Consider the following 19,885-nt stretch of genomic DNA (forward strand, 5'->3'; position numbering starts at 1 on the left):
CTTTGATATTCTCGGGAGAATCTGTTGGGCCATAAGATATAACTTAAGGATTCCAGATTGCTCGGATTTATCATGACTTTTCCGGGTTTTCAATGAATTTTTTTTGAGACAAGTCCAGTCCGGATGACCGGATATTGTAGAAACGGCCCGGATTTATTCCGGTTTTAATAACGAAATTCTCATATCCACCTATAAATTTTTCGTTCAAAAACGGTTTTGTAAAAGTTTGTTTCATCAAAATGAACCAAACATTTTTTTCGCTTAGTGCCTTACTATGTCTTAAAGGCGGAATGAACACTACTGATGTGCTTCGACAAAAAATTATAACTTCATGTCATTTTCCTTCTCTTTTACCTTAAATTTTTGAGATTGTTGTCTTGAATTTTCTCAGCATGCCCGAATATTGCCCTGTTTTTGGATTGGGAAATTCAAGTCAACTTCCTGATTTTTGCCAGGTTTTTCAAAAATTTTAGCCGGAATCGCCCGACCCAGCAAGGAAGAAAATTGCGGAATTCCTCATATAACCTATACATGAACCAAATCATAGGAGCAAATATAATTAATTCAATGTACTCATTTCTACTTTCAGATCTACATCAACGAGATACTGGTAAGTCAAGCGATAACTTAAAACAGCAACCCACTCGGCACGTTTTGTTGGCAATCTTAAAACACAATAATACATATATGTCACATGGTACACAAATTTTTATCAGCATCGCGAATCGGGAATTTCTGTGGATTACGTTTATCCGATTGTTGGCGTTACAATGGTATTCACGTACCTCAACTTTTGCTGATAATTCCGGCCAAAGAAACGGATTTTCATGTAGATATACCAATGAGGACCGCAAAGAGGGGAATCATTTAATTTGTTTAAAACTAGTTATCTCGTGTTTGTCCTCAATGTGTTGAAAAAATTTTTGTTTTCTAATGTTCCTTTCGATGTTATTTAATGCGAAAAATTTTGCTAGTTTACAGTAAAAATAGTTCATAGAGAACAGGAGAATGTTTACGATGGCTTGAGATTCATAACTCTGCCATGTTCGGTAAAGTATTTATGACGATATAGATATATATTTTTTTAATTCGGGTTTAGGGTATATAGTTCCTTTTTTTCAATGACATTAATCTTCAAATTCCGAGCATAAGTGACTTTTTTGACGGTCGCCATAGAATTTTCGAATTGGCTGAAAAGACTGTCATTATTTTACTACAATTTTAAAGGGTTATACGGTCAAAATTTGGTCAAGGGAAAACGCGTGTAAATCGATGAAATCGTTTATCTAAAAAATCATACTAAATTTCTTTTTCAAGTTTAATTAGTATAAAATTCAGGAAAACTTTTAGTTAGGCTTCCGCTTTTCCAAATCCGAATTGCCGGGTCTTACGCTTAACCCCTGCCATCAGATTTTGTACAGCCACCTTGTCCACCTTCTTCGCCACAGAAAGCCAGTTTGCCTTGAACTGCTGCTCGTCCTTAGCAGTTTTTTTGTTCTTCTTTAGGTTCCGCTTGATAATAGCCCAGTATTTCTCAACTGGACGGAGCTCTGACGTGTTGGGAGGGTTCTTGTCCTTGGGAACCACCTGCACGTTGTTGGCGGCGTACCACTCCATGGCCTTTTTACCTTAATGGCAAGATGCCAAATCTGGCCAAAACAGTACGGAACAACCGTGTTTCTTCAAGAAAGGCAGCAGACGTTTATTCAAACACTCTTTCACGTAAATATTTTGGTTGACAGTTCCGGAAGCTATGAAAATGCTGCTTTTCAAGCCACAGGTACAGATCGCTTGCCAAACCAGGTATTTCCTCGCGAACTTTGACAGTTTCATGTGCTTGAAAATATCTGCTACCATTCTCCTTCCTTTTGCCGTATAAAATTCCTGTCCCAGAAGCTGCTTGTTTGACGTAGGTTTCGTTGTCCATCACCACGCAGTCAAACTTCGTCAGCATCGTCGTGTACAGCCTCCGGGATCGCGCTTTGGCCGTCGTATTTTGTTTATCCTCGCGATTTGGAGTCACTACCTTCTTGTAAGTTGATAGTCCGGCTCGTTTTTCGGCTCGATGCTCGGTTGTAGACGATACACCCAGCTTATTTGCGGCATCTCGAGAAGAGAGGTTAGGGTTTCGCTTGAAATTGTCGGCAACTCTCTTTGTCGTCTCAGCGGCTCCAGTTTTCGATTTACCCCCGATCCAGACTTCCTGGCTGTCGACAAACGTTCCCCAGACACTTTAATTACATTTGTAACGAAAATTGGCAACTTTGAGCGATTTTGCCAGCTTTGGTATCCGAGGGTTTTTTGGGTCAGAGATGGTTTGTATAATAGTTTCAAGAATCTCACTTTTTATGAAAGGGGGGTCCCCATACAAAATTATCTCTTTACATCTTCTTATATATAAAAATTGAGGCGTTTTCTTTGTAACAACATCACGTATGAATGGTCGGTCGGAACGAAGTGAAATTTGGTATCCGAGGGTTTTTTGGGTCAGAGATGGTTTGTGTAAGAGTTTCAAGAATCTCACTTTTTATGAAAGGGGGGTCCCCATACAAAGTTATCTCTTCACATCTTCTTATATATAAAAATGGAGGCGTTTTCTTTGTAACAACATCACGTATGAATGGTCGGTCGGAATGAAGTGAAATTTGGTATCCGAGGGTTTTTTGGGTCAGAGATGGTTTGTATAATAGTTTCAAGAATCTCACTTTTTATGAAAGGGGGGTCCCCATACAAAGTTATCTCTTCACATCTTATATATAAAAATGGAGGCGTTTTCTTTGTAACAACATCACGTTCGAATGGTCGGTCGGAATGAAGTGAAATTTGGTATCCGAGGGTTTTTTTTTGGGTCAGAAATGTTTTGTATAATAGTTTCAAGAATCTCACTTTTTATGAAAGGAGGGTCCCCATACAAAATTATCTCTTCACATCTTCTTATATATAAAAATGGAGGCATTTTCTTTTTAACAACATCACGTATGAATGGTCGGTCGGAATGAAGTGAAATTTGGTATCCGAGGGTTTTTTGGGTCAGAGATGGTTTGTATAATAGTTTCGAGAATCTCACTTTTTATGAAAGGAGGGTCCCAATACAAATTCAACTTTATTTGTTACGATTTCCATGAGAATCTATTCGCGAGCACGATGCAGTTTAGGACATGTAGATAAAATTAATCATTTATTACGATTTATACTTTAGAAGGTAAAACGAAGTTTACCGGGTCAGCTAGTTTAGTTATATTTCATGCTCTACACCCATAGAAAAGGTGGCAAAAAGCCAATGCCTATTTAGCAAACCTCTGTGCCGAAAATGCGCTGAAAAGTGTACTGCACCAAAGATGATATGATTGGAAAAGCATAACTGGCATAAATACTCGAGCTCCCAAGCAAAAAGATGCATGACCACTACATTCAAGCGAAACAAGCTACATTTTATGGGATTTTCAACCTGCTGGATAATTCATCCGAATAAAAAAATATATACAGTGAGAATCGAACTCACCGCAACACCAAATCTCGGCTTGCAACTCCGATATCTTACCCAGTGCACCATCTAAGTCGGTTAGCAAACAAAAGTTTATTGTCATAGTGATTTTCCCACCTTTTTTTTATCCTGCTTTGTCTTGTGATAGGATATGGGATATGTTTTATTTGGTTTCTTTCAGACATGTGTCCAAGAAGAAAACAACTGATGATACAATCAAAGCTTACCGTCCGATTTCTTTGTTGAACTTTGATTATAAGTTGCTGTCACGAATTCTCAAGCAACGTGTGGAGATGGTAATGGAACACCATCATATTTTAAATTCATCTCAAAAATGTTCGAACAGAAATCGCAACATATTCGAAGCATTAACAGCAATCAAAGACCGTGTTGTAGAATACAACTGTCGAAGAAAATCAGGAAGACTCATCTCTTTCGACCTTGATCACGCCTTTGATCGTGTTGATCAATCCTATCTATTGTGTGTTTTGAGAAGTTTGCATTTGCACCCTTTGTTTGTTTCTTTGTTGGATAAAATCATGTCGAAGTCGACTTCTAAAATACTAATAAACGGAAATCTGTCCCCCTCCTTTCCCATCCAACGATCCGTAAGGCAAGGTGATCCTCTAAGCATGCACCTTTTTGTCCTCTATTTGCACCCTCTCCTTGAAAAACTCCTACCTATATGTAACCACCCACAAGAGCTGGTATTGGCGTACGCTGATGACATCTCGATTATCGTGGAGAACGACAACAAATTGCAAAGGATTTGGGACACATTTATCGAGTTTGGACTATGCTCTGGAGCAGTCCTGAACACCAACAAGACAATGGCAATCAACATCGGAACACAACAAAGTACGAGATCCCCTGGATGGTTCAACCTCTGTGACTCGGTGAAAATTCTTGGTGTAATTTTCTTCAATTCTTCGAAGCGTACAGTTGACGAGAACTGGGGCGATGTCATCAGAAAAACATCACAACTCATGTGGAAATTTAAACCACGAATTCTGTCGTTGTTTCAAAAAGTAACCTTAATCAACACTTTTGTAACGTCGAAATTGTGGTTCATGGCATCAATTCTTGGTATCCCAAACGCATCAGCAGCTCGGATAACTTCTCAAATTGGAAACTTTATCTGGGAACGGCATCCAACTAGAGTTTCAATGGAGCAGCTTGGTCTTGCAGTCGAGAAAGGTGGTCTAAATCTTCATCTCCCGATGCAAAAATGCAAAGCACTTTTGCTTAACCGTTTTGTACGCTGTCGAGAACACATGCCTTTTACTTCAACATTTGATGTGTTGCTGGCTAATCCACCTTACCCTGGAGGTATTCCTGCATTATATCCGTGTCTCAAAATGATTGCTCGTGAGCTGCCGTACATCCCTGACGAAGTTCGAGCAAACCCATCTTCCACAACATTTCTTGAGGTCTTCAGAGGAAAAATAAAAACACCAAAAATCGTCGAGGAGAACCCAACGGTGGAGTGGAAACGAGTTTGGCGGAATATTCGAAATCGACATCTATCTTCAATGGAAAAATCATTATATTACCTGATGGTTAACCGAAGGATACCGCACGCAGAGTTAATGTTTCGGCAGAATAGAACGGATAGTGCTATTTGTGAGCATTGTTCAGTAGCAACCGAAGATTTGGAACATAAATTTTCCAGATGTAGTAGGATAGATCACCTGTGGTCTTTTGTAAAGCCCAAATTAGAATCCATGTTGAATAGAAGAATAGGTTTCCGTGATTTTGCCATTCCTGAATTGAAAAATACTAGAGCAGAGAGTAGAAATAAAGCGCTAAAACTGTTTATAGTTTATATAAACTTCATATTAGATGCTAGCAATGACTTAACTGTAGGCGCTCTAGATTTTAAGTTGTATTGCGAAAATGTTTAAAATGTATGCTTTGTAGTGAAGAAAATCTAAAATAAATCTGTTTACAAAAAAAAAGACATGTGCAATAGACTGAGTCGATTTGGGGTCATTTTCGAATTTCTCAAACCCTGGGGTCTTAAAAGTTTCATTTTGTCCTAAAACTCATCCATGATTTTTTGCCGAATTTTTAAGTAACGTTTACATGAGTAAATTTGGACTTTTAGGTTTGTATGGGAAAATTTAAAATTTTGTACTGAAAAACGAACATGGTTTTTCTTTTTACTCTGGTACCAAGCCATTCAACCCTTTATGTGCCAATTTATAAATTTCTAAAAGTAAATTTTCCGCTTAACAACATTGCCGAAGACCGTAACTTATTATCTCTCCAGACAACGAAGTTATAACCAATTTAATGAAGGTATGTCTTTTGGCATTGAAGGCAATTCAAATAAACCCGCAACACTGCCGGGTACAAACGAGAGATTGCTTGACTGGTTTGCTCGTAGATGTTTTCTTTAAAATTTTATCATACTAGTTTCTTCGGAGCGATTGTTGTTTACATTAGGAGCCATCTTTTGATGGTTTCTATAAATAAAAATAACTATGCTTGAAGGGCTGGCATTCAATTGATTGCAAGCGCATCTACATTTCACATAGAGCTGGAACAGCGAAACAACGAACCCCACACTCAGTATTAAAAACACCTATATTAGAATCGTTGTCGCTCGGCCTGTTCTTGACCGATATTCATAAATAGGATATCAAAATGAAGATAAAAGACTCGTTTAGCATTTTGTTAAACAAAATTTGAGAACAAAATCATGAGGTCTTAAGAAAAGTTGCTTCAACTGAGCGCCTTTTGCTGAAACATATTCCCCCGGGTAACCATAAATACATATGCAATAATTCAAATATCGGATATTTAATGTATTTAAATTAAAAGCGAATATAATGTATCTTTTTTTTTTATTAGAAACTCAAATCTCTTTTTCGATCTAAACTCTGGCATTTGTTTTCGGCTAGCTTGTTGGGCGATAATGTATTCATGGCGTTTTTCGAACAAAAAGACTTTTGAAATTTAGTGCACTTTTTTTCAAATTAATCTTGATTCCAAAATATGTTTAAACAGAATCGCACCTATAATTATTATTGATTTTTTTCCAAATATTTAAGCAAATTTAAAAGAAAAACAAGTCGTTTGGCGATAAATCAGTCTGAACGCGAAAATCACCGAATATAAACATAAACGCAACAAATTTGATCGATTTTATTAGTTGAAAGGATCGTGTATATAAACCGATACTGTCATGTGATTTGAAATTTGAAGAAATTGAAGCTTTTAAACTCCAGCCGATGGAAGTCCCTAATTGGCCTTGCCACGGCCAAGGTGTCGACAGATGTGTTAAAATGGTGTCTGAAGCAGCAGATGAAGTTTTTTTTGTTCAAAAAACGCCATAAATACTTTATCGCCCAACAAGCTGGCCGAAAACAAATGCCAAAGTTTCGATCGAAAAAAGATTTGAACTTCTAATAATAAAAAAATACATAATATATATTCGTTTTTAATTTAAATACATGAAATATCTGATTTTTTAATTATTGCAAATTTATGTTTTTATGGGTACCCGGGGGAATATGTTTCAGCAAAAGGCGCTCAGTTGAAGCAACTTTTCTTAAGACCTCATGATTTGGTTCTCAAATTTTGTTTAACAAAATGCTAAACGAGTCTTTTATCTTCATTTTGATATCCTATTTATGAATATCGGTCAAGAACAGGCCGAGCGACAACGATTCTAATATAGGTGTTTTTAATACTGAGTGTGGGGTTCGTTGTTTCGCTGTTCCAGCTCTATGTGAAATGTAGATGCGCTTGCAATCAATTGAATGCCAGCCCTTCAAGCATAGTTATTTTTATTTATAGAAACCATCAAAAGATGGCTCCTAATGTAAACAACAATCGCTCCGAAGAAACTAGTATGATAAAATTTTAAAGAAAACATCTACGAGCAAACCAGTCAAGCAATCTCTCGTTTGTACCCGGCAGTGTTGCGGGTTTATTTGAATTGCCTTCAATGCCAAAAGACATACCTTCATTAAATTGGTTATAACTTCGTTGTCTGGAGAGATAATAAGTTACGGTCTTCGGCAATGTTGTTAAGCGGAAAATTTACTTTTAGAAATTTATAAATTGGCACATAAAGGGTTGAATGGCTTGGTACCAGAGTAAAAAGAAAAACCATGTTCGTTTTTCAGTACAAAATTTTAAATTTTCCCATACAAACCTAAAAGTCCAAATTTACTCATGTAAACGTTACTTAAAAATTCGGCAAAAAATCATGGATGAGTTTTAGGACAAAATGAAACTTTTAAGACCCCAGGGTTTGAGAAATTCGAAAATGACCCCAAATCGACTCAGTCTAATGTGCAATGTGGTTGCGCTGGGAGCACAACGCCAGCGATGAGGAAGCTTGATGGTGCCGGTCCGGCATAGAATCTTACACCGATATTTCCACATCCAAAGAATTTCATTATTGGAGTCTGGAGTAGAGTCTGATTTGTGGGTGTAATTACAGCAGAACGATTTGAAGAGACAATTTATGTAATTCAAGCGTTCAATGCCATGCGATAAAACTGCCGTGCAAAATCCAAATATGTCCTACTGTTTATCTCTCCGGTCTAATAGCAGTGACTTTTTTTTCGAAATGTTATTCTACAAATAATCCGCCGCTGCTCAGACGGAATTCGAGAACGATCGGCCACCTTATCGGCTTCCACTTCCCGGAATGCCTGTGTTAAATGATACAACAACCGGCCATGGTCTATTATTAAAACAAGTTCGATGCCGTTGTTGTTGCTGTTGAGCCGCAGTCAGCATCGATGATCCGCCGATAGACGGAAAAACTTACCCGATCCACCATTGTTTCTGACTTTTTTCCATATTGATGATTGGCTTGGTCCCGGAGCGGCACACAAATGTGCTGATACAGAAGCTTCGATAACAGAAGGCTTGCTCCCATTCATCCGTTCCGGGGACGACCTCGCGGGAGCGAGAGATGGGAAAAAATTATCAGCCCGTGGATTGGACCGCTTCCATCAACGGAATTGAGAAAGTTCATAGATAAGCTGCAGCTCATCGGTCACGTTTTCTGGCTCCCGACGACCGAATAGATGTCGACCACATCGTTAGCCATCAACTTTTGGTTGATGCGGTTTGACGCGCTTTATTCGGTATAACTTTGTTAGCCTGTTAGAGTTTATGATTTTTTAAACCAAGCTTTACGATGGGATTTGAGATCAAAATAAAAGATCCATTCAACAACCATACGCTGGATTTTATTGGTCGTTTTTACATTTCCCGATCTTGTGGCTTTTAAAGCCTAGCAGAAGTTGCTGTAAAATGCTTTTTTTCAGTGGATTATCTGCGATATTCAGCGGGGTCATCTTTACTGATTATTTTTTTATGTCCTCACATTGGCGTGAAAAATGTATTATTGGTTCCACTCATGGCAGCATCTTCCGGACGAACAAAATCTGATGCCTTTTTTATGACATTATAATGCTATAAGGTTAACACTTCAACTTTCAGATCTATGTATATCCAAAACAATTTAAGTTAGAATTTCATCTCTTATACACATCTTATAGTAGCGATATTAACACTAAACATACCGACACTTTGTATATACCTATTCATACCGCGAGCGGTCAAATGACGGCAAACACCGTTTTCACTAAAACTCCCTTGTTTCTCAACCGATTTCTACCAAACTTATAGTTTTGAAAAGCTTATAACTCGACTCAAATATGTTTCTCAGACAATTTTCAGCTACAATCAATAACTTTAAAGTTATTTACAGTACAAGAAAAATTTTATGAAAAAACATGCTTCAGGACAAAGGTTGTAAATCAGTTATTAAGAGCTCGAAAAAAATTTCACTTGGTGCCTGAGAAAGCTGAAGTTAGAAGCTATATGTTGCACATATGGAAATTTTTTTTTTAAATTTTCTAAGATCATGGCCACAAAAAATGTAAAAAAATTGTGTAAAACCCGTACTTTTCAATCAATCAACTGCCAAAGCTGTTCCTGTTACAGTAGAAAATTTTGAAAAAGTGAATTGAAAAGTAGACGTAATTTGTCACATTTTGGCATCTTTAGATTTTTAAAATACTAAATACATAATTTTTGACGACTTTTCAAAGGTAGTTGTTTTGCGAACTTTTTATGAATCTGGATTTTCTGAGACAATCCCTACGCCTAAATTCAGCTTTGCACTGGATTTTGAGTACGTTAACGTATAGTTTAGGCAGTAAAACTATATGCAAAAGAAAGCAAATTTCATGCCGGTTCTAGTGATGTTACTGCATTGGCGGTGCAATGCTTTACAAAAATATAGTAAATATATTTCTGAAAGTAAAACCAGAAAATTTGAGCGAATGCTCGTTTATTTTTTCGTTTCCTTTCACCCGTCTTCGTGTGCAAAATAGCTTTGAGATATTACCACCCACTGCGCCCGTCTGCCAAGCAAGAATTTGTGCTGACTTCTCAAAATTCAGAAACTAGTTCACTGTTTTATTTATCATATTTTTGTCACGCATTGCACCGCCAATGCAGTTACACCACTAGAACCGATATGAAATTTGCTTTCTTTTGCATATAGTTTTTTTGCCTAAAACTTACGTTAACGTACTCAAAATCCAGTGCAAAGCTGAGCTTAGGTGTAGGAATTGTCTTAGAAAATCCAAATTGATAAAAAGTTCGAAAAACGGCTACCTTTGAAAAGTCGTCATAACTTATGTACTTCGTATTTCAAAAATCAAAAGATGCCAAAATGTGACAAATTACGTCTACTTTTCAATTCACTTTTTCAAAATTTTCTACTGTAACAGGAACAGCTTTGGCGGTCGATTGATTGAAAAGTACGGGTTTTACACAATTTTTTTACATTTTTTGTGGCCATGATCTTAGAAAATTTTAAAAAAAAAATTCCATATGTGCAACATATAGCTTCTAACTTCAGCTTTCTCAGGCACTAAGTGAAATTTTTTTCGAGCTCTTAATAACTGATTTACAACCTTTTTCCTGAAGCATGTTTTTTCATAAAATTTTTCTTGTACTGTAAATAACTTTAAAGTTATTGATTATAGCTGAAAATTGTCTGAGAAACATATTTGAGTCGAGTTATAAGCTTTTCAAAACTATAAGTTTGGTAGAAATCGGTTGAGAAACAAGGGAGTTTAAGCGAAAACGGTGTTTGCCGTCATTTGACCGCTCGCGGTATGAATAGGTATACCACATACGTTATTCGAAAACCGTAACACTTAAAAAAAATTTAAAAACGCAAAAATACTTGCATTTCAAAAACAAAAATAGTCCTGTCGTTAAATTTGCGAAAAAACAATTATATAAGGCGTAATCATCGTTTAAAGTTCAAAAACCGTCATTTGACCGCCTCCGGTACGTTTAGTGTTAAAGAACAATAAACAAACGCATTTATTTTGCAGTACGTTCCTTCAATGAACAAAATCACCCCCCGTTTGGCGCTACAAAGTTGTGCCAGACTTTGATCCTCCCAAAAAGGGGACCAATAATCGTGCTATGTGTTGGTGTCTCCACTTACGGAGAAGCATCTCCCCCTAACGCATGCATATTGTATCCTTCAGGATTGGTAGTGCGTGACAATTTGTCCTTTTTTCAAAAGCTAAATACGCCGGTACCCTTCCGAACCGGACGGAGATTCGAAACCCCCTTTTTCGAGAACGGCCTTTTCTCGTTGTCTGTAGCAGGGATACTCAAACCGACGATGCTACAGTATCGGTCTGATTATTATAATTTGTATTAAACAAACAACGGGTCAATGCTAGTCATTAGATTTTTTTAATTAAGTTCAAAAGATCTATGTTGCTTTTATTTTATTTTAGTTTTGGATACAATATATCGAAGCTAAATAAGCTAAATTAAACAACTGATATCAATGAACATTATTCAGTCACAAATGACTATGAGATGTTGTTTTTAATTAAACTTTTTCAGAATAGGTTTTAAGTTTTCGACCGTAGTTGATGTATAGAAATTTGAATTTGGATTTTTTCGGTCTTGGATGTAGATCAAGCAACAATTGTTTTTAAAATACCCGACGTTTCGATCAGTTTTGTTGGTCTTTTTCAAGGAAATTTGCTGTCTGTTGTTTTTGTCGATTTCGAATTCAAAAACAAAAACAACAGATAACTAATTTCCTTGAAAAAGGCCAACAAAACTGATCGTAACGTCGGGTATTTATAAAACAATTGGTGTTTGATCTACATCCAAGACCGAAAAAGCCAAATTCAAATTTCTGTTTCAGAATTTTAATAATCGTTCTCATCCTTCAAGTCTATCCATTTCAAATTTATGAACGACTCGCAAACTTTTAAGAATGAGATTTATTTGAAATATACCGCCTCCGGATGTCTTGGTCGATTTGCTTCTATCCTTCCGGTCTTCCTTGAATTAAATTTCTGTAATTGTTCTTCTTTCTATCAGCATAATTCAGTGTTGAAATTCTATTTTTCAAACTGAGACGAATAGTTAGCTATTCCTATTAGTTGGTTATCGTTACCGCCGGATCATTGAGAATGATTCGTTCAGAAAATAAACATTCTGAAAACCATTCCTCATGATTATCATAAACGTTTGGGTTAAGGCTTCGATTTTGGCATTTCTATCCTTCAGCGCAATCACTGGCTTTCGTCTCGGGCCACTCGTTTGATTCGTTAAATGAGGCCCTTGGAGCTCTTGGATTGTGTCAATCGTTATGTCACACTGACTGATTTATATATGAACTCGAACACAAACACATGCAGGATCTCAATGAAACTTAATGTTTCCTCGAAGAGATTCCTTTTTCTTAACTCTAAGCGTACATCTTTCGAGGATATGATGGCTAGCATCTTACAAATGCTAAAACCACCAACCCACAGAAAGTGTACTATGTATGCCGTGACCGGGATTCGATCTCATACCCACTGGCTTAGAAGACTAGAAGGCTATCCTCTACGCCACGGACTGTGGCCATAAGATCATCGGCCATCCCAAGAACTAGATATCAAGTTTTTCATTTGATTTGCTCCTTGTCAACGATAAGTTTCTGGCTGGAAATCAGCCAAGTGCCGTTCAAAATTCGTTTGGTATCTATTTCCAATTTTTCATAATAATTCCCTGCAACCGGTCCATATATTTTGCGCACGCTTTGACCACCGTATTCTGTTTATTTTACCGGCGGGCAGCTGTTTTACCTTGTAGAAGTTAAGTCAGGCCTGTTTATTTGTCAGTTGAACTAACCAGACCGAAAAGTTGACCTTCTTTACCACTTTTCCAATCGGAATTTTGGATTTCGCTTGATTAAATCCTTCACTTTCATTGCCTTCATTGAATCCATCATCTGCACTTTTATTCAAATTTTAGCTCACTTTTAGATCCTACTGAAGTAGGCGATGGTCGACTGCTTTCTCAAACGTTTTTGTTTAAGCTTTGCTTATACTTCCGATAATTTTCTTGTTTTTAATGGAATAAATCTTTATAAATTGATACTAAACGGTATCAACGTGTGGAAAGAATGTTCACAGCAGGAATGCCCACCGAAATAGGTGCTCCAAACTTAAGGAAAGGATTTTTCAGAGAGGTTTAAAATTTTGCCTAATGGTGTTGAAAGAACCTTGTAGATTACGGTTTTGTTGTTCGTGTCGAAGGAAGTGGTCAAATTTTTGGTTTCTAAAATTTTCGATTTAATGATGATGTTGTTCTAGTGAAAGTGATAAAAAAGTGACCTGTGAAGTTTATGTGAAAAGATTCCAACAGCAACTATCTACACCCACAAATCAGACTCTACTCCAATAATGAACTTCCTTGGAGGTGGAATTATCGGTATAAGATTCTATGTAGGACCGGCATTAACAAGCTTTCTAATAACTGCTCTTGTCCTCCCAGCGCAACCTCATTGCATATGTCCGAAAGAATCCAAATAAAACATATCGCATATCCTATTACAAAGCAAAGCGGGATGGAAACAATCAGCCAGCTATGATATTGTCAAATGATGTACCAAGTGCAGTGTGTGTATGTGAACTGGCATTAAAAAAACATCAACAAGAAACCACCAGCAAAGATGAGCTGTGCGTGTGTATGTAACCCGGCTGGCAATAGAAAATAGTTTCTAGCTTCCCATTCCCACCCCATTCCCCTTCTATTCTCACCCCTTTCCCATCAAAGACGAAGGAGGATTTTTAATATATTTAAGTTAATCTTTGGTTGGAATACCGTACAGGCTATAACTTAACTTAAAACTTGGAAATACTACTTAATCCATATTTAAATCTACGTTTACACTTATCAAGATTAAAAATATGGTACACTGAGTTGAAACGTTCACAACATTTTTCTATGGGATGGTTTCGGCCATATGCAGTACGGTAAAAAGGTATCCAGAGCAACTGACGTTGTCGTAGTGTCCGCGTTGATATGTAAAGGTTGACAACACGATTAGTTAAAACATCCAAAATAAATGTTTATTGTAGCTTGGTACGACGCTTTTCTAGACAAGCAATGCTTATCAGAGCACACCTTTGCTCGTACGGCGGGAGTCGAAGTGGTTCGTTTCAAGGAAGGCGCCGGAAAGCGTACCTAACGAAGCTTCGCTGGACACGTTCAAGTCGGTAGCAGTGTGTACTTTTAGTAGGAGCCCACACCTGAGCGGCGTATTCCATAATGCTACGAACCGAAGAGCAATACACTGCTTTCAGAGCATAAACGTCGTCGAATTCTTTCGTGCTACGACGCGAAAATCCTAATGCAGCAAATCCCTTCACAGACTTAAGTGCGATGTGTTCAGCGAATGTTAGTTTGTTGTCAATTTTCACTCCCAGGTCGAGAATCGACTTGACATTCTTCATATTCGAAGTTGACAGTGTTACGTGCGCGAGTGAAGTTGACTATCTTACATTTTTTGGCGTTTGCCGTTATTCCATTTAAGCGTTTTGTAAGGCAAGACAGTCAACGACACTGCTAATTTTTCTGAACAGCTTCAGGTCATCAGCATAAAGCAGAGTGTTAGATTGAAAAGTATTACATAGGTCATTCACGAAAACTATGAACAGAAGGGGTCCAAGGTGACTTCCCTGCGGTACTCCATGTGGGGTGTCGAAAGTTAGTGATCGTGAATTCCTTATTTTCGTGAAAGCCTGTCGGTGTAGTAGATATGAGGCAATCCAATCAAGTGACTAAGCTGGAAAACCTAGGTAATCCATCATTGCAAGGAGAATTCTGTGCGGGACACGGACAAAAGCTTTTGCAAAGTCAATATAGACTGAATCCACTTGACAACCTTTCTCCAGACTATTACTAAGAAAGCTAATCAAATTCGTCACCGTGGACCGTTTCTTTACGAACCCATGCTGAGACTCTGAAATAAGAGGTTTTATGGCAGCATACTATCGCTCGTGCATTAAAATTAAAAAAAAAAATTTAAATTGAATTCAGGATTGAGATTGGACGGTAGTCTTCGACGTGATGAGCATTACCTGACTTTAAAACGAAGAAATTGCTGCGACCTTCCAAGCACTAGGAAACGTCCTTTCAATAAGTGATGGATTTAAGATACTGAAAATCGGGGCAGCTACAGATGCGGCGCAATGTTTCAGAACCGCAGGAGGAATGCCGTCAGGACCAGATCCTTTCGTTGGGTCAACTGTTGTCAGCTTCTCGTAGATATCTGGAACGAAAAGCACGGCAAGGGCAGCAAGCATCACATCAAGGCATTCCCAATTGGTTGAGCCGAGAGCAGCTGCAACTAGCTCGAAATTACAGTTTCTGAAATCAAAATCAAGTTCACCTACAGTATCTTCAGAAAGACCAACGTCAATGTCAACATCGATGCAAAAAATATTCGGCTTGTGATGACGGTCCACCGGAACTATCGGGGCGGGAGATTCAATCATGTTTACTTTGACGGGATCAATCGATCCCAAGAAGGCAAGGTCTAAAAATCGTCGATTGTTGTTTGGTACGCCGCAAAGCTGATGTAACCCAGCGGAGAGTAGCGTTGTCATGATCGTATGTCCAGTGGAGGTGTGGCATATTATAATCACCCACAACAATGACGAAATCTCTGACAGATGCTTTACTGATAATCTCTTGAACGGCAGTAAAATGTGACTCATAGTTTCGGAGGCAGCTGTTAGGTCGTAGATAGATGCCACACAAATATAGGTTAGTCCGGCCAATGTTGACTTTCACAGTGGTTTGTTCAAGATGTTCGCAGTTGTCAAAGACCAGGGATTGCACTGAGAGGCAATCAACACACCTCCTCCTCGTCGAGCCGTGCTCGTGGCTGAACTTCGATCACACCGATAAATGGAGTAGTTTGAGGCTAGTTCGCTATTCAGGATATTATTATTCAACCAGGTTTCAGTGATCAGTATGCAGTCGTAGTCACTTGCTGAGAGTGCGTTGTAAAAAGCTGTAGTCTTGGAACGCATACCGCAAGCATTTTGATAGTTACAGAGAAATCGAACGACTTGAAATTTGGTTCGGTGAAGAGGTATTTGTCATGAATCAAATACACCGGCCAAACGGCAGACGGCCAATGCATTGCGTTTTTTGGTAATCGGCGCACACAGGGGTAAAACATGAAAAAGACGATCAAAACTGTTCTCTGCCGAAACTGTTCGTTTTAGACCTATAGTGTCTTCAAGACAAATGACCAGCATTACAAGGGCAAAAAAATAGTTTTTTGAAAAATTGATTAATCCGCCTAGTAGTGAGTTAGAAAAACTAACTTTTTTAATATTCATTTTAGAGCTGTATTGTCTGAGAAAAGTTTTTAGCTTGTACCAATTCTAGCAACTTTGCTAAAGAAGTCATAGCTGTAACATTAATCGTTTCAAAGTTATGGCAATTTTTAGAAAAATAACACCAATTTTCAGTTTTTTCAACATAACTTTTTTGCGCGTGATTTTCCATATAAAATATATTCTAGAGAGTTTTGAAGACAGAAAAGTTGTACATTTTTGCTGAATATACTGTATAGAAATTTTGAAGTTTAAACGAGATATCTTAAAAATACTTAACAAAAATAGTCATTTTGAGCTGGTTATATCTTTTGAGTTCGGTCGAGTTCGGTTACATATTTTAAAGTTTTGCAATAAGAAAAGTATCGCCTTTCAAACAATGTACAATTCAAAGTGGCCAATCGTGACCTTCATTGTGTAAATGTCAATAGAAGTGAGCCGAAAGTGAAGTTTTTATACTAATTTGAGCATAACTATTACTATTTGGCTGTAACATGTAGGATTCCTAACAGTAGGCCTACTTGAACCACTTGGACTTGAGATGGTAGATGGGCTCAAATTAGTATAAAAACTTCATTTTTATCTCACTTCTTTTGACATTTACACAATGAGGATCAAAATTGGTTACTTTGTATATTGTTATTGTTTGAAAGGCGAAACTTTTCAGATTGCAAAACTGTAAAATATGTAACCGAACTCGTCCGAACTCAGCAGATATAACCAGCTCAAAATGACTATTTTTGTTAAGTATTTTTAAGATATCTCATTTAAACTTCGAAATTTCTATATAGTATATTCAGCAAAAGTGTACAACTTTTCTGTCTTCAAAACTCTCTAGAACATATTTTATATGGAAAATCACGCGCAAAAAAGTTATGTTGAAAAAACTGAAAATTTGTGTTATTTTTCTAAAAATTGTCATAACTTTGAAACGATTAATGTTACAGCTATGACTTCTTTAGCAAAGTTGCTAGAATTGGTACAAGCTAAAAACTTTTCTCAGACAATACAGCTCTAAAATGAATATTAAAAAAGTTAGTTTTTCTAACTCACTACTAGGCGGATTAATCAATTTTTCAAAAAACTATTTTTTTGCCCTTGTAATGCTGGTCATTTGTCTTGAAGACACTATAGGTCTAAAACGAACAGTTTCGGCAGAGAACAGTTTTGATCGTCTTTTTCATGTTTTACCCCTGTGTGCGGCGGTGGCAGAAGGACTATGAAAAAGAAAATAAACCTTCAATTTCTAACCGACTCACATGGTGCACTAGGTAAGACAGTAGACTGGTTCACTATATTTTGTTGGGTGAATTATCCAATAGGATGTAATCTTTATGCCGGTAGCCAATCATATCATCTTTGGTACAGTACACTTTTAAGCGCATTTTCGGCACAGAGATTCTCTTAATAGGCATTGGATTTTTGCCAAAGAGAGAATTGAGTTGCTTCGAATTAAACATGTGAAAAGTACGCACCACAAAGGAGGACAAATCGTGTGTGTGTCATCAAACACAACACTCTTGCCTTACGAGGGACTTTGGTAAGATTGTTTCATATTTCATTCATTGTTTTCCATCAATTCTATCTTTCAAGTAGAATACCCTTAATTGCGCCCATCCCATTCCTATCTTAAACAGCTTTATAGGTTGTATGAGTTCTCTGCACCTTAAGAGTTATTTTACTGTTTCAGATCTTTCCTGCCATGATTATAGTGTGGTGTGGTGTGCATTATAGTATTACACTGTGCTTCGAAATCATCATTTGAAATGAGAATTAAATCTAGATTCTCTCTCATTGAGGCATTTTCTGCTGGTTTTTATTATAAGTTGTACCTTGTGTATTAGCCAATGCAAGATGTTTGCAGTCACCAGATGCTATGCTATACACTTTTAGCTCACTGTTAGATCCTCTAGGTCTCCTTAAATGATTGCTTATAAGAATTTTCATCGAATAGTTATTTTCTAGCGGTTTTAGGGTATTCTCACTTTAATTCTTTAATCTTTAATCATAAAAGTCGTAATGTTGAAATCTACTGCTTCCCAAGAGTTGAATAGTATACGATTTACTGTATTTTCTTTTAATTTGTAGCATAATTCAAGGATTCCCATTACAATGTGCTTATTTCTTTCATTTTTCGCTCGGTTAAAAAAATCACACAACACACAAAAGCAGCACTTCCAATTTTCACAACCTAACTTTGTTAAAGCACCTGTTTTAACTTTTTAATTTCGTATAAAGTTCGCAACAAGTTACAAGAAGAAAAATACATTCAACCCGCTCGGGTGCCTTTTATTCAGCCGAATGTGAACTTTGAATGCTACTGTTTCATTCGTTTCGTGCTTTTTGTCCCTTGGATACATTTGGTGACCGAAATTTTAACAATGAGTTATAGCATGAGAATCTCTTTACAAATAGAAAACTATTTTAGCTTCCATTGGTTATCCTTTCCTTAAAAAAAGATTCTCGTTTGAACTTTTTAAATACACTTGAGAATGTTCGTTTCCCAGGAAGTTTATGCTTTCTCCCGGAACCAATTGATCACTCTAACCCTTAACGTTAATTGCAATATAATTTGATTTTTGAGTGACTCCGTCGTCCAAAACAAACAACGTTCGGTTATCCCTAGTTTTCGCCGTAGTCGTCGCTAGCCTCACTTGCAGCCACTAGGGACATTTCCCCAGACAATTATCATACAATCTATTCTATCTATCGGTGCAGCCTTTGGCTTTGCCCGCATCGGAAAATTTACCGACAGACGTCGGTCGGCTGTTAATACGCCGACAAGGGGTCAGAAAATGGCAACGAGCAGCAGCGATATCGATATTGCTTCCTCCGCTAGCTCAGGTCCGGGGTTGGGTTCGGATGTGTGGATTGCGTCCAGGGGGGGGGGGGGGGGGGGAAGAAAGGAAAATTGTGAATGCACACGCAACGCACAACTCCAAACCCCCGGCCGGAAAACAAACGGTAAAATGGGGGAGTACACAGATAGGAGCCGTTGAACGACGACGACGACGACCTGGGTCTCGGGCAAGTTCTTTGCCATGGTCAAAATGCGAACGTTCTTCTTCGGGGCTGTACAACAGTACAACACTCTCGTTCGTGTTGGTGTTGTTTCGCTCTTTACCGGTCGTGTCTACGACGATGATATAAAATGGAAATGCGCGTGCCATGCTAGAAAATCTCGGATCATACGTTCATATATTGGAAATGGGGGATCTAGATCATACACTTCTGCTCTCATGTTTTTTTCTATGTCAAATGGGGGAAATATTTGCCAGTTCGGTTCCCCGTACTCTCACGTGCTTTGCAGCCGAGAGCGCTTGGTAAAGTTGAGACGGGAGCTACTGGCTGGAAAAGTGTGCTCTGCTAGTGGAACGAACAAAAAACCCGACACTCAGAAAGACCCTGACCGTCAACAGTTCCGAGGGGGCATTGGGGAGCTGCGGCTGAATCGGAAAAGCAGGGGGAAAAGTGCAGCAGCAAGCCAAGCGTGGCGTCAATGGCGAGAATGAATTATGCGTATTGTGTTAGTGTGTCGAATGTTGCTAATGTTGATGGTTTTGTTGATGACGGTGTTGTTGTTTTTGTTGTTGCTTATCCAGAGGTTACGGAGCGCGATCTGCTCATCGAATGGGTTTTTTGTTTTTCTGTTCATCTAGCCTCTAGGGGGAGAGCTATAAGCCGATGTTGCTCAACG

The 19,885-nt window shown here is 38.0% G+C and overlaps 1 protein-coding gene across 1 annotated transcript in view; it reads left to right on the forward strand.

The window, feature by feature from the left end:
* LOC129749802 (calphotin-like) overlaps positions 1–19,885 on the forward strand; it is a 321,578-nt gene that overhangs the window by 40,244 nt on the left and 261,449 nt on the right. Inside the window, exon 2 of the mRNA XM_055744893.1 lies at positions 590–610. The gene's annotated coding sequence lies outside the window, so the exon portion shown is untranslated. The remainder of the gene's footprint in view (positions 1–589; positions 611–19,885) is intronic.

Source organism: Uranotaenia lowii, chromosome 2 (assembly GCF_029784155.1).
Source record: "Uranotaenia lowii strain MFRU-FL chromosome 2, ASM2978415v1, whole genome shotgun sequence".
Taxonomy (NCBI): Eukaryota; Metazoa; Arthropoda; class Insecta; order Diptera; family Culicidae; genus Uranotaenia; species Uranotaenia lowii.